Here is a 26,850-nt window from a genome sequence, read left to right on the forward strand (position 1 = left end):
TAATCGTTTTTATCCTTTTAACCATACGTATATATTTTTTCCAATTAAAAAAAACTAGTTAAAAAAAAAGATAAAGGCCTGAGACACGAAGAGGCTATGTGAATGCCAGGAAAGAACATTCCCTGGAGGATTGGGGTCTGTAGCTGGACCCTTCAGAAAGCCCTCCTCTAAGGTGGGTTTGTGATGATTAAGAGTGGCAGTCAGCTTGCAAGAATGGAAAATGCTGCAGAGGGCAGCAGTGTGTAGCTAGAATTAAGAGGGAAGACAAACCAGAGAGGATGTACTTTTCTTTAATATAGTAGAAATCTATTAAAAACACAATGTAGTATTTGACAACTCTTATTTCAATTGTGTATTTTAAGAACTAATGCCAGGAGGATCTTCCATGAATATAAAGTAAACTTTACAGCTGTTTAAAAATTTCTCAAATAAGAACTCTTAATGAACCCCCAAGATCAGAAAATAGGAAAATATTTTTAAGCTTCAGTATAGTTTTCTGATAGCTTTTGTTTTCAGGATTGCTTTTAATCTCTCCCTGTGTGCAACATAGATTATATTTGGAAAGAAAAGTTATACTGAATATTATTAGTTCTCACAAAGAGATAAAAGTTGTGTGTACCAGACACCATTATAAACACTACATGTATTCATTTATTTTTCACTGTGATTCTGTGTGCTTTTAAAGACAAAGCTGGAGCAAGTACAAGCTTTGACTAAGAGTGTTCCTTCAAATAGGCGTTCTGACTTACCACTTCCTTTGAAGTGTCAAAATCTTAAAATATTCTCACTCAAATTTAATCGAGTTTATCTTCAAAAAGAACAGTATCTAAAACCTCTAGTTCTTTAAAGCTGGTATTTATTTTATTGAACTCAGTAAGTACATAAAATTTAAAGACTCCACATTGTCATATATGCAGCTATTTCCTTTCACTACTAAAGATAATTAAAGTATAGCCACTGCCTTTGGAAATGTACCAACTCACTGCAGAGCATAAAAGTATAGAATAAACTAGTACATGTTGGTTAAATGGGAGATTGCATTCTTTAGCTTAGCTTTTACTGTATTCCTTCTTGACTAAAAGTAGCCCCAGATTTGCCTACCTTTTTTGCTATCTGTACAAATGCCTAAGGTAATGAATTAGAGATGTGTACATAGTCAAAATAACTATCTATGCCTTTTGACCTTTTTAGTCATAATAGGTGTTCTGAATGTTTGCATGGAGATTTGATGCAGGGCAAGCTACTGGCTTTTTCTGCCTATTGAGTGTTTTGGGGTACAGTACCTTGAAAATATACCCTGAGATGACTCTTAGGTTATATCATCCACTTAAGTTTGATGGAAAAACAACCTTAAATGAATGCTGACCAATGCAGGTGCTCACCAGTCATAGCAATCCTGATTTGTTCACTGAAATCTGCATTGCCTTTCTAGTCTTAGGATGCACATTTTCAGCTATTGTATGTTTCACGTGTACCACTAAAAAAAGAAAAAAGGATTAGTTTGAAAAAATGATAATCTAGGCTCTACAAGGATCAGAAATGGCAGAGTCATCAAAGTTCTTTAGATCTGTTTGAAAGTGGTGTTTAATAGTACTCCTACATTCTTAGTGAGATGTATACTGAGGGCAGAAAGAACAAAAACAAAAAATCTCAAACATCACAGATTTATTTCTAATAGTACTATTAGTAATGTAATTTTAAAATTTTATGTCTACTCTAGATAAAGTGAATTATTAATAAATTTTGTTAGTTAAAACTCTAATAAGAGGAAAGAAAAAATTTAGAAAAGAAGGTTTTAGGGAAAAGCTCTCTGATGTTAAATTTGAATTTTGGAAAATAAATATATATATACACATATATCTTAGAAGTAATGTTACCCAGTGGAGGGTGCCCATATCTTGATATTTAAATGCAATTCTCCACAAAAAAAAAACAGTATTTCTTGGGGGAAATGGTTGCTTTTGGGTCTTAGACCCAGAAAGTACAATAGTACAAAGGTGAGCCTGGAACATCTTGCCAGAAAACAAGGAAGTGCCCCAAAACTAACAGGATCAAGTCAAAAGTTCACATAACCCAGCTTGAGGGGACTCCACTGGCTAAATATGAGTCAATCACGGCACCAAAAAGAATAATTACTGTGATAGATTGTCAAATCATTAAATACATTTTAAAAATCCATAAGTCCAGAGTGATACTCAAAATCAAGGGTTGGGGAAGGGATTTTTTTTCTTTATAAATGAATGCCAGCCGATAAACATAGATGGAATTATGGAATTGGAAAAATTACCTTGTGCAGTCCCCAATAATTCAGGCAAAGGTCATCAAGAGAAGCTAAAATCCATCTTGGAAAAGGAGGTAGCGAAAAGGAGGATGTTCGCACAGTGTCAGAGTATCACTCCATATATTAATAATTATAAAGGGGAAAATATACCTTACAATGAAGAAATTCAGCAGTCACCAACTTAGCCTAGTGCTCACACTTAACACCACTAATGGTAGAGTAACCTGACTTTAGAGGCCTCTTGGTTTGATGCAACGTGAAGTAACAACATTACCTATGAAGGAACCTTGCCAAAGATGCTCAACTTAAATATAATCAAGCCTTTTGACCCAACTTCCAGTTTATAGGACATACAGGGATAGAGGAACAAGTAAAATGACCCTGAGGGTAGAATCAGATCCAGCCCTTAATGTGGGACATAAGAAAACTGGCCTAAATTCTTCAGAAGGTCAGTGTCATTAAAAAGAGTGGGGTAAAAGATATAACAATTGAATGCAATGGGCAAATCTTAATTGGGTTTTGGGTTGGAAAAATAAAGCTATAAAAGAAAATTTGAGGACACTTTGGGAAATATCAATATGGACTGGATATCGGATGATACTGAATCATGGTTAGTTTTATTAGGTGTGAAACTTTCTTAACTTACTTAGGAGAATGTCCTAGTCAGGTATTTAGGGATGAAGTGCCATTACATCTATGACTTAACCTTCAAATAGTTCTGCCAAAAAATTACATAAAATTTTGCTAAATTCGTTGTGTGTATGTACACACACACACACATATGGAGAGAGAAAGAATTAAAACGTGGCAAAATATTTAACAGTCATTGTGGAGGATGCATGTGTTTGCTCATTGCACTAATCTTTCAACTTTTTGTTGAAAAATTATGTCTCGGAATTTTCAAAGGAAAAAGGTGGAGAAAAGTGTTCATAGACTAGTTAGAATAGTTTTGGCTGGTGTTGTGCATGTTGGCGGAGAATGGTGAGGAAAGGCAGCAGATAGTTGAGGAGAAATCTAGGAGCTAACAGTGGTTTAACAAGCTCAAAAGTAATATAGGAGATTATAAAAGCTTATGTGATTGTCAGAAACAAAAAGCCACAGAAAGCCAGATGGGTCAAGGCTTAGCAGGAAGATGTGGGCAGTGGAGGTTGAAGTAGTCACAGGAGCTCTTTGAAGGCCAGGAAGGAAAGCATGAGAAAAAATTACTTTGACTTCCCCACATGCAAGAGAGAGTGCAGCGGGCCTTGCCCTCTGATGTGGTGACAGGAGCATTTTTCATTTTTTGGTTCTGTTTGGCTTTCTTGTATAACAGCCTCCATCAGTAGTCTTAAGATGGTCTTTTACACCCAGAGTTAATTGAATTCATCTGCATCATAGCCCCTGAAAATACCCTCCTTATCTGTGTTTCCCACCTCCCATATTCATGTTGCCTGTTTATTTATCTTAGAAAAAGCTTATTGCATAAAAAGCAGGAAAAGCCTGGTACATTCCACATCACTTTTATTGCGCAGTGGATAGATAATAAAACAATCTTTTTTTAAAAGAATACATATTATAACAAACAACCGTGGGGAGTAGGGGGATATATATTCCCAAATGTAAAGAGGAAAAAGGAGACAGTTAACATGACTTTTTGCAGAAGCCAGAATGAGCCCCAGAGTTTTGCCACAGTAAGACTAGTGGTCCATAGTTTGATATGGTCACATTTAGCCAATTTATTGGTATAGTGTCAGCAGTTGGGAAAAAAAGAACTACGCAATGGAGACATTAATGCTCAAAGAACCATTAGGTGGCAGTAGGGACACAGGTATTTTTTGATGTCCGATTTCCCTCCCCCCCCCCCCCCCCCCCCACCCCAGTGATGGAGCCTTAGTGAAGGAACATTGCTGAACAGATTTGTTGGGGAAAAGACAGGGAAAAACAAACAGCCAAAAAAACTATGGTTTATAGTAACCAAGTGACGAAGGCCTGCTATTCATCTATACTCAACTCCGGTCTTGGTTTTAATATACACATTGTACTTGCTATAATTTTTTAATAAAATAACTTTATATCCAAATTCCTTTAGATCACCGTGTTCTGTTTACAACATCTCTCTGTTGTCAGTTTTAGAACATAAGCTGAAACATAAGTAGGAAGTGTGGTTCATCTTGTTCAAGACCCAGTACATTTAATACATACATGCTTCTACAGGGACACCTTCATTCTCTGTAATTCGTGATCACGAAGGGCTCTTTGTGGTCCTGGTAGGTGTAATGGGTTGGGGTTCCTGGGAAAAGGACTCAGATTTATGTGCAAGAGGTTTATTGGGGTATACCCTTGGGAACATCACCTGTGAGAGGTAACAGGAGCAGGACGGGGCAGAGGGAGAAAGAAGGAGCTGCAACACAGTTGCAACAAAGGCCTCAGCCAGTCCTGTAGGAGCTCTGGAGCTGGGATGGCCCTTCAGAGATGCTCCCCACCTGAAGTCAAGGGAGCCAGGGCTTTATACCCACCCCAAACCAAATAATCAGCCAATAGATATGGGCTGCCCCTGTGAAGTGGGCTAAGAGCAGTTCAGCTGTAAACTCAGCCACCAACACTCCCTCCCTCCGGGAGAGCAAGCACCTCAGTCCTGAAGAGGGAATCTGGGTAGGGCACCCAGCATCCACAGTAGGGAAGAAGGCATACTTTCCCCATGGCACCCCTGTTTTTGGCACCTCTGATGCTGCCTCTCTTGCAGAAGCTACCCATTTTAGAAACCATGAAGCAATGTCACCTTCTCATCTTGTTTTCCTTGTGTTAAAAGCTAATGGAAAAATGGCTCAGCACTTCCTGCAGGTGTTTGTTTCTAATTGATTTCTGATATATATATAAAATGCTGTAGGAGAGCTTGCTTATGCTTAAGCATCTCAGGTACAAAGATTAAGCATTTCCATTGTTGAAGGATGCTCCAAAAATTTTTGGCACAATTGGTGATTATTTACTCTGGCACATCAAAAGCAAATAGGGCAAATTTTATAAAAAGAAAAACCATTAAGATAAGTTTTTTTTTTTAAGGAGGAATAAATGATATGTTCTGAAAATAGCCTCTTTGCAGGCAGGAAATGCATGATCAACTATTTATAAATAAGGGTTTTTTTTTAATTAATTAATTTATTTTTGGCTGTTTTGGGTCTGCGTTGCTGCATGTGGGCTTTCTCTAGTTGCAGCGAGGAAGGGCTACTCTTTGTTGCGGTGCACGGGCTTCTCATTGCTCTGGCTTCTCTTACTGCAGAGCACAGGATCTAGGCGCACGGGCTTCAGTAGTTGTGGTTCACAGGCTCTAGAGCACAGGCTCAGTAGTTGTGGCGCACGGGCTTAGTTGCTCCACGGCATGTGGGATCTTCCCGGACCAGGGCTTGAACCCACATCCCCTGCATTGGCAGGTGGATTCTTAACGACTGCGCCACCAGGGAAGTCCCAAGAAGTTTTTTAAACTTTCTATTTTTGCTTGATTTTGTCTTCTTTTGTATTCTGTGATACTGATGCCCTTCTTATTCTTTTTTTCCAGTTTCAGCTAAAGGAATCACTTTTCTCCCTTATAGTAGTTTGACTAATTCTATTCACTAAATGTCTTTCGGATGTATTCCCTCTTCTCCATCCCAGTGCTGCAGACCAAGCTGTCAGCATTTCTCACCTAGCCTGATGCAGTAGCCTAAGAATGGGAATCCTTCCCTGAGATGCATCTTCCACACTTGGCTGCCAGATTGATCTTCTGGAAACACCAATCCAAGAATACTCACACCTACTTGTCAAAATCCCATTTGTTAGCCCACCATATAAGGCCATTAGTGGTATGGCCACAACCTGTTTGTCAGCCTGAATACTGACCATACTCTCCACGTATGAACCTACCCTGTTCTTTCATGCATTACTGCTTTGCCCGTAGTGTCTGGTCTACGTCACATGCCTTTCCCCACTTTCCTGCTTGGAAGAATATCTTTAATGACCCAGTTCTGATGAGACTTTGGTGACTGCTCACCAGCTTTCACAGAACTCCTTGTTTCCCATTTCTGCTCCTTTAGTGTTTTATATCTAGTAGCGAACACCCTGGGCTATTGGGGTTTAGAATGGAGCTACTCTAGACATCATATCTAAGGCACAGTGATTACATCCTGTTCTTCTTTGCATCATCAATATTTGGCTAGGTGTGCCTGGCACTAGTAGAATTCGGTCTCCTTGAGACACATGGAGTTTGCTATCAAAAGCAAACTTTTGACAGCAGTGAACATTATATTTGACTTTGGAGAATATCCTAAAGATTTCTTGTAATTAGCATTATAATATTTCTCTGACACATGGGCATATGATATCAGTTGCCTCATAAGGTTATTACTACAGTAACATATAAGGAGTTAATGTTTTGAAGCATTTTCTTGGTGGAGAGAATTTCTGATTAATCCTAATTAATGACATGTCTCTTTTCAGGCAGTTGAAAGTGATTTTTACATTCCTGTTTGCTGGTAAGTACATAGATAGGAAAAACATGACTGTAATTGCTTGATTATGAGCAATCAATGTATCTCTGGTTTATTTTTTTTTCAGTGTTACTGATTAGGTGCCTAATTTGATACTTTCTCCACAGGCAGAGTGAATAGAACCAATTAACCTGACAGTGGAAGAACAAAACTCATGTAACTGAGACAAGAAAGTGACTACAATCTATAGATATATGTGGCCATTCGTCTTACGGTTTATGAAGAGAAAAGTATTGAACACAGAGCCCATGTTTGTTTACTCTCATTTTTGCTGTGACTTGTAAAGTGCCCTGAGTTAAGTCACTTTCCTTTTTTCTGTCCCATCTAAAAAAAAAAATGATGACATATTTCTTGTATCCTTATAAGACAAACAAGTTGATGTGAATAAAATAGCTGCTTCTAACAGTTTGTGAGCCCGGGTTAAATGGTGGTGGGCTTTTTTTGGTTGTAACTGATGCTCTGTCTTGTCTTACTCCATTTTTCTTTTGCATTACTCTCAGATCTCTATTTTATGACCAAAGGAAGACATGACAACTTGCTTGACTGACAGGTAAAACAGCACACTGGACCTAGGATCTGTAGTTCTAGTGTGGATTCTGCCTCTTACTAGCTGTGAGACCTTCAGCAGGAAGACCTTAACTTTGGCCAGCCTCCATTTCCTTATCTGAGCCCTGAAATTCTGTGATTCTTAGTTTATAGGAGGTCAAGAAAGCTGACATATGATCTTCTCTGATTAATCCAGTCCATAGACAATTACTCGATATTACCCCATCTCTCCTTCCTCTGAGTTTCTACTGAAGTATATCAAGGCTACACCATCTAACCAAATTAGTCTCTGATGGTAAGCTCTAGTAAGGCAGGGTTCAATGTATGAAATCCCATCTCATCTCCTGCCTCCCTGCCCCCACCCTGGCCAACTCCCAGATCTAGGCATTTGTTGTAGGACTCAATTAATATATGTTGGCTAAAGGAGGAAGCTCAGGGACTCTACAGCTATCTATGAGAGTTGACTTCTTTTACCTTACAGAGGAAAGAAATGTCATTTGGCAAGAATTTCCTTTGATAACTTCTTCCTCCAACACATACACCTAAAAATAATTTGTGTTAATTCATCCTTGAAAAGATTGAAAAAATAGGACTATATTAAAATTCAAATCATGCATACAACCAAAAGCATCATTACAAAGTTAAAAACAAGCAACAGACCACAAGAAGGTATCTGCAAAAAGAAGTAACCAGAATATTTTTTTAAAATCCTTCATATCATTAAGAAAACAGATAAATAACCCAACAGAAAAGTGAAAAGAATGGGGAAGGAGGAAGAAGAGAAGATATGAACAAACAATTTACAAAATGATACCAAATAGCCAATAAACATATGAAGAATACTCAAACTTATGAATAATCAGAGATATATCAACAAAAACTTATCAAATGGGAGAAAATTTAAAATTTTGAATGAAAAAAAACCACTCATGCACAATTGATGGGTATTGTTTTATCCACGTTGGAGAGCAAGTTGGCTTTATCTACTGAGGGGAGACTGACATCAACAGTTGAAAAGTTAGATCTGTAGTATTTACATGGTGATAAGTTCCATGGAGAAAAATAAAAGAGAGTAAGGGGATGGGTAGTGCAAAAGGAGGGCATAGGTTGTATTCATTTTACATCAAGTAGTCAGGAAAGCCTCACTGAAAAATTGACTTTGGGGCAGATATTTGAAGGGAGTAAGAATTGTGAGCCATGCGGACATCTGGTAGATCATTCCATGCAGAGGGAACAGCAAATACAAAGACTCTGAGGTGGGAGTGTTCCAGTTTGGGACATGTTGAGTTTGAAAGGTCTATTATACATTCAAGTGGAAATGCCACAAAAGCAGTTGAATATATAGATATATAGACGATACAGAGATAGATATCTCCCCTCACTAGAATGTAAGCTGCATGAGGGCAAGGCCTTGTCTGAGAAAAGAGCAGTGCTAGGGCAAGGACCTAGCACTGAGAAAAGAACCTGGCATGGAATAGGTGTTCAACAAATATTTGTTAAGTGAACGTTGAAGCTACTTGAATAGAAGAGAGTGAGAAGAAAACATGGATGAGGAAGGAACACTAGCTTTCACAGGCTGGGTGGTAGAACAAGAGTCTGTATAATAGACCAAAGTCCCAGCAGCCAAAGGAAGGAAATCCAAGAAAGAATAATGTCACAGAAGTCACATGAAGAGTTTCCATAAAAAAGGTGTCAAATATTGTGAAGATCAGGTGAGGTGAGAACTGCAGAGTGGCTCTCTGGTTTTGAGAAGTAGAAGAGTCTTGGTGACTTTGTGGATGACAGTCATTTTAGTCGTATCGTACATATTATGTGTATATGATATGTATGTATCTCATATGTATATGAAATAAATAAAGTAGACTTGGAGAGGAGCAGGTTTGCTGGAGGTGAGAGTGTGTGTGTGTGTGTGAGAGAGAGAGAGAGAGGGAGAGGAAATAAAGGGTTTAGTTTAATTGGGGCTAGGTTAAGTGTATGGTGTCTGTTAGAGATCAGCATGGAAATACAAAGTGGGTGCTTGAATTTGTTTAACAAATATTTATTGGGCACCTGGAATTCCAGGTCTGTTAACAGCAGGTAGTTTATATTGGATTAACCCTTTTGCAAATAATAATTATAAACTCTGGCAGGGGGGGATTATCTAAAGACATTAAAGAGTAACCAAACTAGTAACCAAACAGAGAAGAGTTGATGCTTAGAAGGAGGGAATGGCACTAGATGAGTTTTCTGTTTGTTTTTAAAAATGATTTCTTCTGCCTAAGGGCAAGCTCCAGTCAACTCCATGCTGACGCTTTTAGCATGTGGACAGAAACCCACAGTTTTGGTGAACTGGTTTGAGGAATTAGAAGACAGAGTTTGAAGCTATCACAGCAACTGGAAAATGTTAGTGGTCATGGAGGCATCCTAGAAAGGAGAAAACAACAGAAGAGAACCTCCAAATTCTGTGCATTAAGTTTTCCCAAACCTCTGGCTGATCTCTGAGCAATACTCATGTGAGGCAGACTTCAATCAACCCAGCTAATGATGAAAGAACTGAGTAGAAATTTCAACCCTTGCCCACCACAGAGGAGAAAAACATAGTCTAACCAATTTAACTCTTTTTTTTGTGGGAGAGGGACTTAAAAATTTTTTTATTGAAGTATATTTGATTTACAATGTTGTGTTAGTTTCTGGTGTACAACAAAGTGATTCAGTTATAAATATAAATATATTATTTTCCATCATGGTTTACTATAGGATATTGAATATAATTCCCTGTGCAATACAGTAGGAACTTGTTGTTTATCTATTTTATATATAGTAGTTTGTATCTGCTAATCCCAAACTCCTAATTTATCCCTCCCCCACCCCCTTTACCCTTTGGTAACCATAAGTTTGTTTCCTATGTCTGTGCCATCTGTTATGTTATATGAGAGGAACATAACAGAAACCATAGTCTCTACAATGTATCATTCACATTGTGCAAGCACAATCTAAAATTAGAGACAATCAAAGAAACATAAAAGTGGAACCATGTTCAAGAGAAAAGACAGTCAATGATGCAGAAGTTGGGATTAGGAGACAATTATTTTAAAATAGCTATTTTAACTGTTCAAGGACATAAACAAAGATATACTCATAATGAATGAATAGACAGGAAACCTCAGCAGAGGAACAGAAACTATAAAAAGGAACCAAAAATTCTGGATGTGAAAAATACAATATCTGAAATAAAAACTCACTTAATAAGATTAACAGGTGACTGGAAATGTTAGAAGAAAGAGTCAGTGAACTTGAAAATAGATCAAGAGAAGTGATCAAAAACTGAAGAGAGAAAAAAATGTTGAAAAAATTTAATAGAGCCTCAATGACCTCTGTGTCAATATCAAAAGTTCTAACATGGTTGTAATTGTCACCCCCCAAAGAAGATGAGAGAGAAAATAATTCAGAAAAAAATTTTTAGAAAATAGCAGTTAAAATTTTTCCAAATTTGATGAAAGACTTGAAATTACAGATTCAGGTAGCTTAGTAAATGCCAAGCAGAGTAAGTAAATTTAAAAAACAGGGCTTCCCTGGTGGCGCAGTGGTTGAGAGTCCACCTGCCGATGCAGAGGACACAGGTTCATGCCCCGGCCCGGGAGGATCCCACATGCCATGGAGCGGCTAGGCCCGTGAGCCATGTCTGCTGAGCCTGTGCGTCTGGAGCCTGTGCTCTGCAACGGGAGAGGCCACAACAGTGAGAGGCCCGCGTACCGCAAAAACAAACAAACAAACAAACCATACATAATACTCAAACTGCTAAGAGCAAAAGATTCTTAAAAATACAGAACACCTACTGTGTGCTAGGCCCTGGAATAAAATAATGCACAGAACAGTTGTAGTCCCTCTACTCAGAGCCAATACATTTTTAACTGAGAAAATATTTTTAGGTATCAATTGACCATTAGCCAGATTAGCCACTGATCACCCACATGTCTAAAATGGAATTTATCTTCTTTTCTCCAGTGTTGCTTCATTTCTTATATTTCCTTTTTCAAGAAATGATGTCACCTGCCACATTCTCCTGAGGGAAGCCTGGAGTCCCTCTGGGCTCATCCTTTCCTTTCTTCTCTACCTCAGTGGGACACCAACTCCATTTATTATACCAAATCTCTTTCCCCCTCACAGCTGCTGTCTTAGTTCAATCCCTTATCATTTAGAGCTTGGAAGGCTACTACATTGTCATCCTGCTCTTTCTTCTTTCAGCTGCCAGAATCATTATTTTAAGCCCCAATTCTTATCAGCCCAAGGAGAGAAACTTTGTACACATGCTTAGGTAAGGAGACCTGAGGGTACTGAGGCATATTGGGGCTTATTTTCCCACCAAGAGGATAACTTGGGCTAAGTGTTTCACCTCCTTAGGTGATCACCTCTTTGTATGATTGCTAGCACATGGGTAGACCAGCTGAATTAAACTAGGAGAGTGGTCTTTTTCAGTGAAGCTGGTTTTGTACTCTCCCCAGTTATACATGATTGACTACCCTTATTTACTTTTTAAATCACTTTTTGTGGAATAGTATTCATGCCCATCATTTATATTCCTTGGGTCTTTGCTTCTAACCTAGATTTCGTAGGCCCCCTTATGTCTATCTAGAATGGGTTTAAGCAATTCATTTGCCAAAACAAGGTCCAAATTTCTCCAAAATATTATCTTTTGCTTGTAATCACTTTCAGCTCATCAGCATTTTTGATTTCAGATCCACCACGAAGAGAAGACTATGGCATTGACACTAGGGAAATGGTTCTCTCTGAACTTAGACCAGCTCAAACTAGGAAAGATAGAACCTGCAGAAAGATTTGGCTCGCCCAGCTGAACAGGGGTGAGTCATCTTTAACTCTGTAGGGATACCTCCCCTACTGCGTCGCCCCTACCTGAGCTGCCTTCCCTCACATTCCTGCTCTTGCTTCTGCTCCATCTTCTATCTTCCAACGTGGTTGGGTGCAGGGCTGGAACCAGGTGAGCCAGCTCTTACCTCTGCCCTCACTGGCTTATGCCAGTCCTCTCTTCTGTGGCCTGGTGTTCTCTTTCTAGGAGCTCCCAGACAGTAACCATTCTCTGGTAAAGTTTATAGTATGACACCTACTTGAAAAGTATACACATATTCTGTTTGATTCATTGCCGAAGCTAATTACCACATTAATACATTCTGTAAATACCTCTCCTACCCAGAGTTCTCACCCTGAACCCTTTGAATAATAACATAGGAAAGGCTCTTGAAACCTGGGAGAGGACTATTCCTCAAGAGCATCCAGCCCAAGACACATATGGCAAGTCTGTTGCCAACTCCCTATTTCTGAGAAACTCCTTTAGCATGCAGGAGGCCCCTTTAGAGTTCACTAAAATGCAAGTTAGGTGCAATGGAAGTAGTAACAACAAAGGTATAAAAAAGAAGGAAAATAAGTTGCTACAAACAGTGAGTAATGATAGCGTTTTTTAAAAAATCAATGTATGTCCACATACTTCTATGCATGAGGTGCGTCCCTCAAAGTGAGTGGGTGATATTTGTCCAAGCCCGGCCAAGTGAGCCAGTGCAGCATGACTCACCTTCTGTGCTATCAGTAAACTGCCAAGCCTCTCGCCTGGAGTTAACAAATAAAAGAAACTCTACTCTGAATATGTCACTAGCTGAATCTTTAAATGTAATCCAATTACCAGTCCACTTACAAACTTTCTCCATATTCTTCAGGTTGTTTCTCATCTTCCTCCTAATCACTTCTGCAGCCTGGCTGGATTTTATTGGGTTTATCTTAGTTTGCTTTGAGAAGGAATTGAAATGTCTCCTTCCCTAAGAAGATCATTGTGTATCCACGCGCCCCCACCCCCACCTCACAACAGGTTGGGTAGAGCAGAAAGGTGATCTCATAGGGTTTTTCCACCCAATTATTCTGATTTTTCAAACACAAATATATGAAAGCCCCAATCGTTGCCTCTTAAAATCCCCTTTGTGCTCAAAGAGGAAGCTTGGTGAATAGTTTCAGCAAAGTATCAGGAATATCAGATAGCACTGATTCACCCAGTTCTGGAAACAAACCTCAGTTTCTTCAATCACTGGTTCAAGATGAGAAAACTCTAAAAATGTGAAAACTTCCCTTTGTCATGTACTAATATGGTAACAAACCAGAGATCAGCCTGTCCTCTGACAAACATGACACATGAATTTGACAAATGTTCCATCTTGTTCCACCCCAGCTCATGCTGTGCCCTTCTGGCTACATTGCTCCCCGTGTTCTCTATTCAAGTCTTATTCATCTTTGGAGGTCCCACTCTGTCCCAGTAACCTTCCCCAATTTACTGGCTTAGAGGGAGATTTTCCTCCCCTAGACTCCTCTGGCACATATGTCAGAATGTTTTAATTGGCATTTAGTTGATTTCCAGGGTAGAGATTGTGCTGAATTCTTATTCTCACACCTATGGGGTGCTGGTGCTTTACTTATAGCACTGGTGTGCAATGTTGACTGGGCATCAGAATCACCTGTGCAGCTTTTAGGAATTACAAATGTCTGAGTCTCACAACAGAGTTTCTGAATCAGACTCACTACTTAGGTGATTCTGATTTACCCCTGGAATGAGAACTACCACTTTGCCATCATTGTAAGGATTACATGAGCTAATATGTGGACAGGCACTTTTTAAAAAAAAAACTATAGACTTTCATTACAAATTATGACTTGAAGTGAATGCTATGGTTGCTCCCTAGCCCCACCTTTAGCCCTTAGACCCGACTCCCTTCCTTTCTAACAGAACCTCTGTATGTTCAGAGGGCCACCCCTCCTCAACACAGTCCCCTTACTTCAGAGGAAGCCCACCCCATCCTCACTGTGTGGTGAGGGGCTGAACGGTCTGAGGCTAAGCCCATGGTTCAGGAATGGGTGTGTGACCCAATTCTGGCCATTGAGAAGCAAGAGGAATGCTGAAGACTTTGGGAAGGGTCTTCCTCTTTCCTCTTTCTTCCGCTATTACCTTAGTTGTTACTGGCAGCCACCCTATGGTCTTTCTCTCTCCCTCCCCTCTCTCTTTTCCAGAGGGGAGAAAAAAGTTTAGGATGAAACTGTGAAAAATCCTGGATCCTTAATGGTGGGACAACAAACCTGAGTTGATCGAAATTTGTCCTTCCACTTACGTGAAACAATAGATACCTAATCGTTTAAAATGGTTCTGTTACTTGTAGCTGAAATATCCTCCCAGGTATACTTGTTTTCATTCCTTCGATCCCAAGTATCACCTGGAGCAATGCCCTCTTTAGTAAATGCTCAATAAGCATTTGTTGAATGAATGAATGAATAAGCACATACGAGTGCCTATATATGCCAAATACTGGAGATATAGTAACTAAACAAAGTCCCTGTTATCATGGATCATTTTGTATTCTGGTGGAAATAAAACTGCATTTGTGGGTCAGGTTAGCAGCTTCTCTACAGAAACAAGCTGTATGTTTCCACTTTGTAAGGAGATGGGTTCAACCATCTTAGTTAGAAGAGGAACACTTGTGCCAAAGGGTCACTGCTCAGGAATTCACCTGACCACAAGAGTGACTTTCTTTTCTTTTTTAATTAATTAATTTATTATTTATTTTTGGTTGCATTGGGTCTTTGTTGCTGTGTGCAGGCTTTCTCTAGTTGCGGCGAGCGGGGGCTATTCTTTATTGTGGTGCACGGGTTTCTCATTGCGGTGGCTTCTCTTGTTGTGGAGCACGGGCTCTAGGTGCTCAGGCTCAGTAGTTGTGGCTCACAGACTCCAGAGCGCAGGCTCAGTAGTTGTGGCACATGGGCTTAGTTGCTCTGCGGCATGTGGGATCTTCCTGGACCAGGGCTCGAACCCGTGTCCCCTGAATTGGCAGGCGGGTTCTTAACCACTGCGCCACCAGGGAAGCCCCAGAGTGACTTTCTGAAGTTAAAGAAAAAGGAAATGACAAGTGACATCATGAAGAATACTTTGTTCCCAAGTTTATGATTTAGAGGAAAAACTACAGTGCTCTTATCACTATACCTCAGCCTCAGAGCAAAAGACAGGTAATTGCGGAGGACCAAATGGGGAGGTAATTGCGGAGGACCAAACAATCTGAAAGGGTTAGGAAAATGTAATTTTAATAAATGAATGGAATTTGGAGAAGGGAAACCAATGACCTACTGAGTATCAATCTGTGAGTATGTGAAAGGTAACCACAAGAGGTAGCGATCGGCTCATCTCCGAATCTTCCCTCTGTGTGAATGCAGGCAAAGGGAGGATGTCTTCCCCTTAGAGATTGTCCAGTGCCAGTTTAAACTGGGGATTGGCCTTCCTTAGAGATATTTTGGTATAGGATAGACTCTCGTTTAAGACCACCTTAGATGTATTCTTTGTGTATGTTACAGGATGACCTCATTCATTTTCTGGGATAGTGAATGCTGGTGAGGGTGAATGCAGCCATCACTGAAGATTAAGGAAGGAACCACCTGGTGAGGGAAATGGCTGATGTGAAAGCAGACTTTGGGCAGCAACAGGCCTAATGATTCAGCTAGCTGGTCAGAAAACAAATTCAGAGGGATCACGTAGGAAGGAGCAGTCCGGCAAAATGAGTTAAGGGGCAAAATCAGAAAGATTAATGATGATGCAAAGCAAAGGTAAACACTCTAGACCTATGGAGATGAGGGCTTCAGGGAGCAGGTGTCATTGAAGCCTTACACCAGGGAAATAAGAGTCAAGGACATTGACGCTAAGGTTCTGAGGTCAGGTCTTAGTAATTAAACTCAGCACCAGCTCACAGACAGGAGACTGACAGAGCATAACCCCTGCCGGGATAGAAAGTGTCACATAGACCTTGTGAGATAAGCTGTGGTCAGTGCTGTGTAAACGTTCAGTGGGTGAATGAGCTCACCAGGCTGTCATGTAAGATGGTGGCGATCAGACAGTTCTTCATTCTTACGCTCTAAAATTGTAGGTTCTTCTGGAACTGGCAAAAATTTCAGTTCTCTGAAACAAAAAGACCATTGTAATGGACATCTTTTTCCCTCCCCCCAGCTTGCATCTCTTCCCCTGGTGATAGCATTGCAGTTTCCTTTGGGAGACCACTCCTCCTTGGCTCTCAGATGATGTCAACTCCCAATCACACTCTCCCATCTAGGAGTGGGTGAGTGACTTGGTTTGACTAATTAGCATATTCCATCCCTCTAGACACAGTGATTGGTTCAGGGAAGGCACATGACCCAAGTTGGTTCAATGAAAGTCAATTCTGAGATTTTTGCTGGGACTCCTGGGAAGAGGCAGTTCTCTTTCTGCTGGGGCTCCTGAGCTGTACAATGTAGAATGTAAGCACAGAGCTGGCAGGAGCCACTTCATGGAGAGGACTTGCCTGCAAATGGAACCAACCCAGAGGCAAAGAGAGCTAAGAGGGGAAGAGGGAAGGAGAGATTGAAAGACAATTATTTGGATGATATAATTTGAGTCTCTGGAACCAGCTGTGCCTGAAGACAGACCTAGTCTTTTCTGTTACAATTAAGACATCCTGAATTGGGTTTCTGTTACTTGTGACTTATTATTTATCATTGAAATGATAAATAATGGAGACCATATTATGATAAATAACTTTGCTTCCCCATCTTTTCAGATGAGTTGATGAAATCCAGCCAGTCAACTTATGTTGTGCTTTCTATTGCCAAATACTGTTCTGAGCACTAGGGATACAGCCTTGAATAAAATACAGTCCTTGCCCTCAAGAAATTTGCCTTCTAGCAGGAGGAGACAGCCATTAAACAAGTCAACAATAAATAAGAAAAGTTTAGGTATAGATAAGAGCTGTCAAGAAGATTAAATAGAATCGTGAGTAGGAGAGGCCATTTTTAGTGAGGGTAACCAGGGAAGGTCTCTTGGAGGAGAAGGTGACATTTGAGCTAAAGTCATAATGTTAAGAAGAGACAGCTGTTCAAAGATTGGGGAATAATGCTCCCAGCAGAAAGAAGAGCAAATATAAAGGCCCTCAGACAGGAGCAAGACTGACCTGTTCAGCGGATGGAAAGAAGGTGAGGGTGGCTGGAGTGTCCCGAGTGATGGGACAAGTGGAGGGAAGTGGGACTAAAAAGGGACTAGTTTGGGACAGACCCCTTGACCTTGTGAGAGTTTGGGTTTTATTCTGGATGCAATGGGCATTCACTGGAGTGCTATCAGGACCTGACTTACCTTTTAAAAACATTATTCTTATTGTCGGGTGAAGTTTGGACTAAAGGAAGACAAAAGGGAAGTAAGAAAGACCCATTAGGAGATAATGCAATGGTCCAGGCAAAAGATGATGGAGGGGCTGTGAACTAGGGTTGGAGCAGCAGAGATGGAAATGGAGAAAGGTAATTGTATTTAGGATACATTTTGGAGGCAAAGCCAATAGGGTGTATGAATGGATTAGAAGTGAGTTATGAGGGAAGGAGATGATTCAATATGATGACTAAGTTTTAGCCTGAGTAGCTAGGTGGATTATGGTGCCATGTACAAAACTGAGAAAGCCACGTTGGGGAGATTTGGGGTAGGAAAGGAACCATAGTTCTGTCTCAGCTGTGTGAGACATCCAAGTAGAGATGCCAAGTGAGCAGTTGGCTAGCCATATCTGGAGTTCAGGGGAGATGTTTAGTCTGGAGATGTTTATGTGCAAGTCATAGACATATAGATAGACTAGATGAGTTCACCCAACTAAAGAAGAGAAGAGAGATGGTCAAAAACAGAGCCCTGGGCTCTGCACCATTCAGAGGCGGAGATAAGGAACAAAGGAGAATGAAGAAAGGCCAGTGAGGTAAGAAGAAAACCAGACAAACACGATGTTACAGAAGCCTAGATAAATGTTTCAAGAACAAGACAGATGTCATCTAAGTTGAATGCTGCCCAGAGGTTGACTAAAATGAGGACAGAGCACCGACTGTTGGCTTTGGCAAGATGACCCTGTTAAGGGACCTTTCAGTGGAGGGATAAGGGTGAAAGCAAAGAGAAGAAAGCCAGAGGAAAACACCCAGGTGGTGCTTTAAGGCTTGCTGGCCAGTTCTAGACATGTGGAGTGTACTGACAAGCCTTTGTTAGGGATAGACTGTCTTCTTTTTTTTTCCAAGAGTCAAATATTTTTAAAGTTTATTTTTAGTTTACATACAATGAAATGCACATAGCTTAAGTGATGACTTTCTTTTATTGAGGTAAAATTCACGTAACATAAAGTTAACCATTTTAGAGTGAACAATTCAGTAGCATTTAGTACACCACCATGTTGTGCAGCCATCACCTCTATCTAGTTCCCTAACATTTCCCTCACTCCCAAGGGAGACCCCATACTCCTTAACGGGTATGGGGGTGTCCTTTGGGGATATGCTCTTTTTTTGGCTAACCCACATGTGGAATCTTAGTTCCCTAACCAGGGGTCAAACCCGTGCCACCTGCAGTGGAAGCGCAGAGTCTTAACCACTGGACTGCTGGGGAAGTCCCGGGATATGCCTTCTTAATACACCATTTAATGAACTCCAAGAAAGCAGATTTGTTTTTTAGCTCTGAATAGCTAAAATCCACATAAAACAGTTTTTTATTGAAAGGACATTGGCCAAGCCAAAGTAAACTATTGTGTAAGAAGTCAGGATTGTGGTTATCCTTGAGAAGGAGAGAGTTTGTAGTGAATGGAGGGAGAGCATCAGGGGGGTTTCTGGGGTGCTAGAGATAGTCTGTTTCTTGACCTGGGTGCTGGTTGTGGAACCGAGCATGACCGTGTGAGACTCCTGGGCCTGGAAGCCTTTCTGTTTCCCCCGTTCCTTGTTTGTAGGGAACAGACCCCAGCCTCCCTGACCTTCCCTGAGTTCCAAAGGGAAGATTCCAACAGTTGCTAATCAGGGAAGGGACGGGATGCAGAGACAAGGGAGGAACAGCCCAGAAACAATAGTGCAGCCTTGGGGCAGGGTCCTGGTTCCTCCTCAAGTGATACACATATCTTTAAGCTCTTTATAGAATGAAACCCGAACAAATGGAATATGTCAGCATTCTTCAGAAGACCACCAGAGACCAGATTAAAGGAACCAGAGAAACTCATCAAAATATTACCTGAGACCAGATTAGAGTGCAAGCCCTGCACACACCCTAACCTTATCAGCAACCCCACCCTTGAACTATTGCTATAAAACTCCTCACCAAATCCTCCCGGGTTGGGACACACAGTTTTCGAGGGCAGGAGCCCGCTGTGTCCCCCTTTGCCTGGCAAAGCAATAAAGCTATTCTTTTCTACTTCATCCAAAACTCTTGTCTCCAAGATTCGACTCGGCACCAGTGCACAAAGGCCAAGTTTTCGGCATCAGCTGCGTGGATGTATTCACTTAACAATAATTATTCAAGCTGTACAGTTATAATATGTACACTTTTCTGTATGTATGCTTCAAGTTAATTTTTAAAAATAGATAAGGAATCAGGATGACTGGGCTTTAGCTCCAGCCTGGAGGTGACTAGCTGTGTGATACTAGGCAAGCCACTTAACCTCTTTGGAACTCAGGTCCCCTCACCTGTAAATGAAGAGGATTGAGCCAGATGCCCTCCAAGGTGCCTTCTACCCAACATGGTTCCACATGTGGTTTCCTCTGTTTGAAGTAGGGCACTTGTGCTGCTGAAATCAGCCTGGAACCTTGCTGAACTTGGCAGAGAGGGAGCTGGGCCTTTTTTACGTTCCTCCTTAGTAATTAGGCGGCTGGATGTTCGAGCATTATTGTTATTTTAAAAAATCAATTAGCTGAATAAGAAAATGCCATTGAGACAAACGTTGATTTTTCTCCCTAGCATGATTCCAGCTGGGTAGGAAGATAATGTGGTCAAATCCAGAAGGGGAAGATATGTTTCTGATATATTGGAACTAATCCATATATTTAAAACTGCATATGGGACTTCCCTGGCGGTCCAGCAGTTAAAACTTCACCTTCCAATGCAGGGGGTGCAGGTTCGATCCCTGGTCAGGGAGCTAAGATCCCACATGCCTCACGGCCAGAAAACCAAAACATAAAACAGAAGCAATATTGTACCAAATTCAATAAAGACTTTAAAAATGGTCCACATCAAAAAACATCTTTAAAAAAAAAAAAGCTGCATAGGAGAAGATGGAGGCTTTTAATTTTTTTTTTTTTTAAGTTTTGTAGGGGAAGAAGCTTCACACACTTACTTGTAATTTGTACCCACTGCTGCATTATTAGCAAGCCACTGGCTCTGGCAATGACCACATCCCTATTTCCTCCTTTTAGAAAAAGTGTAGTTAAAAACAAAATGCTTCTAGGACATCTGGAATGTTATCAATCAGTATTCCTATCTCTGGGATTAAACCTGGAGAGTCTACGAAACAAATTAAATGAAACAAACATTTCTTTCCTATACTCCTCTTGTTCATTATTCCAATAACTGCATTTAGCTAGCCAAGCAGAAAATATGATATTGTTGTGTTTGTTTAAAGCTCTTTTCTGAAGATTACCTGGTCTGTGTCCTGCATTAACCAGGTAACTCTGGGCCAGTTTTTGCTTGTTTGTTTGTTTTGGCTGTGTAGGGTCTTCGTTGCTGCATGCGGGCTTTCTCTAGTTGCGACGAGCGGGGGCTACTCTTCGTTGCGGTGCATGGGCTTCTCATTGTGGTGACTTCTCTTGTTGTGGAGCACAGGCTCTAGGTGCACAGGCTTCAGTAGTTGTGGCATGTGGGCTCAGTAGTTGTGGCTCATGGGCTCTAGAGTGGAGGCTCAGTAGTTGTGGCACATGGACTTAGTTGCCCCTTGGCATGTGGGATCTTCCCAGACCAGGGCTCAAACCCGTGACCCCTGCATTGGCAGGCGGATTCTTAACCACTGTGCCACCAGGGAAGTCCTGGGCCAGTTACTGAAATTTCCTGAGCCTTAGTTTTCCTTTCTGTGAAAGAAGATACTGTTAGTACCCACCTCAGGGTGTGTGTGTGTGTACACGTGTGTGTATGTATACGTGTGTGTACATATGCACACAGGCAAATTCGTTTACATAAGCCATGGAAAATGCTTTGCTCAGTGCCCGACATATAACAGGCACTCATTAAATATTAGGTGTTTTTACTCTGGGGAAGAAGAGGCGTTCTTATGTCTGTGGGGAAGGAGCAGGGCAGGGTCAGGCAGCAGAAAGTGGATCTGACCATTTTCCTTTTGTGTGGCCTTGGGGACTCCTGCCCCCAAGGGCTCTTGGCCACTGTGGCTCTCACAAGACCCCAGCAAGGCCTTTAGACTTCTCTGTGCTTGTCAGTTTTTAGCCCCTGCTTGTTGCACTTTAGAACCACAAATAGCCCTGGAGAGAGGGAGTCAGAAGTTCTGGGAGTAATGTATGGTGACCACACCCATGCCACCACAGCTGGTGACAACAGGCCTTTAGCATAATGGAAGGCATTTGGGGATCTATTTTTCTCTCACTGCGCAGAGCATTACTCACCTCACTCCTCTGTGTCACAAGGAAGGAGGAAGGAGGGGGACACGATAAATTGTCAAGGATGAGTCAAGTTTCGACAGAGCATCTTTGCTCAGGAGGCAGTGACTGCTGTTTCTTTTGCATTCCTGAGATTCAAATTGCAAAGCAAGTCCAAAACTCCTGTTTCTTTCTTCTTTTTTCGTCCCCAGGGAAGAACAGCAACTGGAACTGTATTTCGATTGTGTTCTTTCTAGGTTAGAGATTGAAGGAAAATGATACTTTCAGAGCAGGCTTCTTTAGGGCCTCTGTGATTGTGTGGTTTTTTTAAAAATATATTTCTATTATACTTTTTTTCCTTTGTTTTTCGGCCATGCCACACAGCATATAGGATCTTAGTCCCCTGACCAGGGGTTGAACCCATGCCCCCTGCAGTGGAAGAGCAGAGTCCTAACCACTGGACCACTGGGGAAGTCCAGGGCCTCTGTGATTCTTGATCACAAACGCAGGCTGGTTCTTTGCCACCTCAGCCTCTCACCTTCTGTTAGGACATCAACTCCCATCTTAGCTCTTCTGCCCTTCCTTCCCTTCTAGCAGTGGCCACGATCATGCAATGGTTTCTCAACTGGCTCTAGATTAGAGATGAGCCTGGAGAACTTTCTCTTTCCCGCAGGTGTACCACCTAATCGCTGCTGTGTTCATTTCAGGTAAGAGGCTGGTTGACTCCTACACAGGCGTAAGTGCCTCTTCCTATGGCTCTGATGTCCCTATAAAGCATTCTCTTCTCAGGGTAGCAGGAGGTCTTTCCCCAGGAGGTATCAAGAGAGAGGAATACTAAAGGGAAGGAAGAGATGTGATCAGTTTTATGATCATTTGGTGTTTAAGCTAAAGGATTTTTCTTATAACACGTTGTATTTGCATATATTTTCTTATTTCCATGGTACAAAGCAATGGAAAGATCGGACGGAAGATAAGGGATAGGGTCAAGTTCAGGGTGTAGGGCAGGAAAGGGAGCATATGACATTGTTGAATTAACCAGCCTTCTGTCTGGCATGAGACATATTTTGAGCATCTCCAAAGACCACAGGAAACAACATTGCAGAAAATATTGATTTTAACTGAACTGGTGTACTTGAGGCCTGCGGTTCCCAATTGGCTGAGCGTTAAGAGGTACGGGGAGCTTGCTGATGATGTAAGCTCTGGGCCCTGGGCCAGGGAATTCTGAGTCCCTGGTGTTGGGTGGGAATCTTTATTTTAGAAGTTCCGCCAGGTGGTTCTGATGACAGGTCAGGTTTGGGAACTATCTGAGGCCATATTTTCAGGAGAGATGGTCACATATTATGTACCATCAATAAGGCAGTTCTGTTTTATTCCTAAGCCTTTTGTTGTGACGTGTAACACACATTCAGAAAAACACACAGATCAGAAATGTTGTTCAGAACAAACACCCGAGTGTTTACCTCTCAGTTGAGAAACAGAACATTGCTAACAGATGCATTTTGGGGCAACTACACAAAATCTAGAACATTTTTCTATTTATAAAATCATTGGAGCTCTTCCATTCTGTAGCACCTGAATGTGAGCCTTGGGTTTTAGGTGTATCTCTGCTACTCTCAGGCTTTTCTCTGATTTAAGGAGCTGACTTTTCATCCTTCAGAATCTTGCACTTGGATCCTGTAATTAATCAGGAGTCGGAATTTTGCTTCAAACCCCAACTCCTCTGCTTGCCGGCGGTGTGATCTTGGGCAAGTTACTTTCCACCTCTGGCCCTTAGATTCCTCCTCTATAAAATAAGAAGAATAACAATATCTACCTCATAGGATTTTGCGAGCCTTAAATTTACTGAGCAAACTCAATATTGCCCAGCAATCGACAATTTTTCTTTCAGAACCCATTTTCACTTTGCTCCTCTCCAAAACGTCTCTTCCCAGAAATTATCCTCTCTCTCCCCTGTATCTGGGCCCTGTGCCAGAGACCTGTGTCATGTCTATCCGTATAGAGACATGCTCTCTTCTATCTTGACTTGAAAGGAAACAGGCAGGGCTTCCCTGGTGGCGCAGTGGTTGAGAGTCCACCTGCCGATGCAGGGGACACGGGTTCGTGCCCCGGTCCAGGAAGATCCCACATGCCGCGGAGCGGCTGGGCCCGTGAGCCATGGCCACTGAGCCTGCGCGTCTGGAGCCTGTGCTCCACAACGGGAGAGACCACAACGGTGAGAGGCCGCGTATCGCAAAAAAAAAAAAAAAAAAAAAAAAGAAACAAACAAACAAACAAAAAACCCTCCTTGACCCCATATCTCTCTCCTGACATCACCTTATTTTTCTGCTTCCCTTCATGGCAAAGTTTTTGTAATTACCGTCTCTGCTTATTCAGTCTATGCTTGAATCTGGGCTTCTGTAAGCCACCCCTAAGCCACAGAGAGCCACACCTGTCAAGATGACCAGTATTGTCTGCATTGCCCCAGTCCAGTGATAACTGCTCTCTTCTGAACTTACTTAGCCTTTCTGCAGCATCTGACAGAGTTGACCCTGCTGAGAGTTAGAGGCAAAGGCTTTTAGGTGTGGGAAACTGCAAGTGCAAAGGCCCTGAGATGGGGACAAGCTTAATTGGTTCAAGAAACAGAAAAAAAGGCTGGTATGGCTGGAGCACAGAGAGGGTAGGCTGGGAGCTGAGAAGGCAGAGGTCCAATCACGTGTCATCTGGAGTGAAGCTTCAGCACTGGGCCTTGTGCAGAGCAGGTGCCCCGTGTTTATCACTGTTATAATTAAGAGCTTAATAGTTCCAAGTGGGAGAGGTAGGAAGGGAGCTGGGCAGGGAAATGAAGAGAAAATTCCAGGTTTTGAAGAGCTTTCCCCCTAGTTGAGGGTCTAGATTATACCTGTCACAGAGGTAACGGGACAAGCAAGCCCGTGAGCTGATTTCTTGATGGTCAATCTGTTGTCATCACCTTCCCTCCAACACTAACCCTGCACACACTTTCTTGGTGAATTGTGTCCCATCCAGTGATTCTCTCTGGATAATTAAGGTTTAGTTTTTCACTTGAAAGGGAAGAAAAGTGGGCTATAAGTCTCAGTGAAGAAAGAGATGACTAAGAAGATACCAACCATGAGATCACAGTGTGGGCTGGGGACAGAGACCAACCTCTGCTTTTCCAGACTACTCAAAGTCATCTCCTCCAAATAAATAGTAGCTGGTCTCTGCTGTTGTTTCATTTGGGCCAAGCTGCAAATCACACAAAAGAAATCAGGCTCTGGAAGCAGCCCTTTGGATTCCTGATGCAACACATGTGACCTAAGGCGAGTGTGTTTTTATCCTCCTAGTGTCCTTGCCACGCACATCCCTATCACAGGCACACCTGCAGGCACACACACGCAATCACACATACACACACTTACACACACAATCTATGCACATATACCCTCAACACCCAGATATTTAATGCACATAGACACTCAACACACACCCTCAACACACACAACATACAAGCACAACACACATACTCAATATATACAAGTACATACACTTGATACACATACATACTCAACTGATACACAGAGCAATACACACACAAACACACACACTCAGCAGCGACACATTCAAACACTCATGCAAACGTTCATGCACAATCTGAACATGCATGATCCTAGGGGACTATGAAATACTTCCCATCTCTATACCTTTATTGCCCAGCAACTGAAAGTGGGCCACTGTGGAAAACTGAAGTGAGTCAGGAAAGACTCACCACCTTCAATTATAATTTGATGCCGCTTATCTACCAGATCAGAGTCTGGTGGAAAGGAGATGGAGAAAAATGAGCAAGTAATTCTTGTACATGAAGACACGACCGACAGAGTGCACTCTCTTTTTCTATCTCTGTCTCTCTGGCTGTCTTTTTCTTTATCTCTGATCATGGAAAAGTTGGCCCGGAAGGGTGACCCATTTAGAAATTATCTCAACAAAAAGTTAATGGGTACTATGATGTTTAAAGGGATGTGTTTGAAATAGGCCACCCTGAGTTTACTCCCACAGAGCTTGAAAGTTTAGAGAATATTCCAGATACCATCTAGGCAAATTAATTGACGTTGGATGATGTGAAACCAAAACTTTAATGAAGAATTCTGTGAACAAGTGGAACAGAAGATTTCGCCTTATCTAAAATTAATTTACTTTCATTTCCAAACTTGGACACTAGCAGACTTCTTCCTCAAAATGATAACCCCATAGAGCCTCCTGGGTGATGGCATGTGAACAAGTAAGATCACTGTGTTCCCTGTTTTTGATTCTGGGAGACCACTCATGTGGCAAGAAATATGCTAGGGAAGAACAGATTCTGTTCTTAATCCGGTTGTTTTCAGACTTTTCTGCCTGAGGACATTTTGTCATTACACTAGTTTTCTAGTGTTCCTCTTTTTCATGTCTGGTAGCTCAATTTTTTTTTTTTTTCTGTCATGCTCGATTTTCAGCACTCCAGGACAGTGTGATATATTTACCCTCTCCATTTTAGACTCTAAGGCGTCTGTCAAGTGTCTCAATGTGTCTGGCTTAGTACAGGTGCTTCGTTGAAGAAAATCTAGCAGAGTATTAAAAGTCAAAGTGACAGAGAAGGACAATTGTTTTAGTACTTTTAATGTTTCTAAAACATTTTTAAATTTATATCAATCTTATTTTATTTTAGAGCATACCTATTTGCCACTGACAGAAAACAAAACAAAACTGGTTCATCACCATTAGATAGTCTGAGAAGCAATGAAATAGACAATGTTAAAACCGAGGCATTCAGTTCATGAAAAGACACATATGGAGAAACTAGCCCCAGAATGGAGAAAAAAATGTTTGCAGCACAGTAATTGTTAAAGGAGTTATAAGACTCAATTCAAATAAAAATGGGCCCAAGGGCTTCCCTGGTGGCGCAATGGTTGAGAGTCTGCCTGCCAATGTAGGGGACATGGGTTCGTGCCCCAGTCTGGGAAGATCCCACATGCCGCGGAGCGGCTGGGCCTGTGAGCCAAGGCCGCTGAGCCTGTGTGTCCGGAGCCTGTGCTCTGCAACGGGAAAGGCCACAGCAGTGAGAGGCTCGCATACCGCAAAAAAAAAAAAAAAAAAAAAAAAAATGGGCCCAAAACGTGAACA

This window comes from Aethalodelphis obliquidens, unplaced genomic scaffold, assembly GCF_003676395.1.
Source record: "Aethalodelphis obliquidens isolate GAN/ISIS:26980383/991018 unplaced genomic scaffold, ASM367639v1 scaffold11, whole genome shotgun sequence".
In the NCBI taxonomy this organism is placed as follows: domain Eukaryota; kingdom Metazoa; phylum Chordata; class Mammalia; order Artiodactyla; family Delphinidae; genus Aethalodelphis; species Aethalodelphis obliquidens.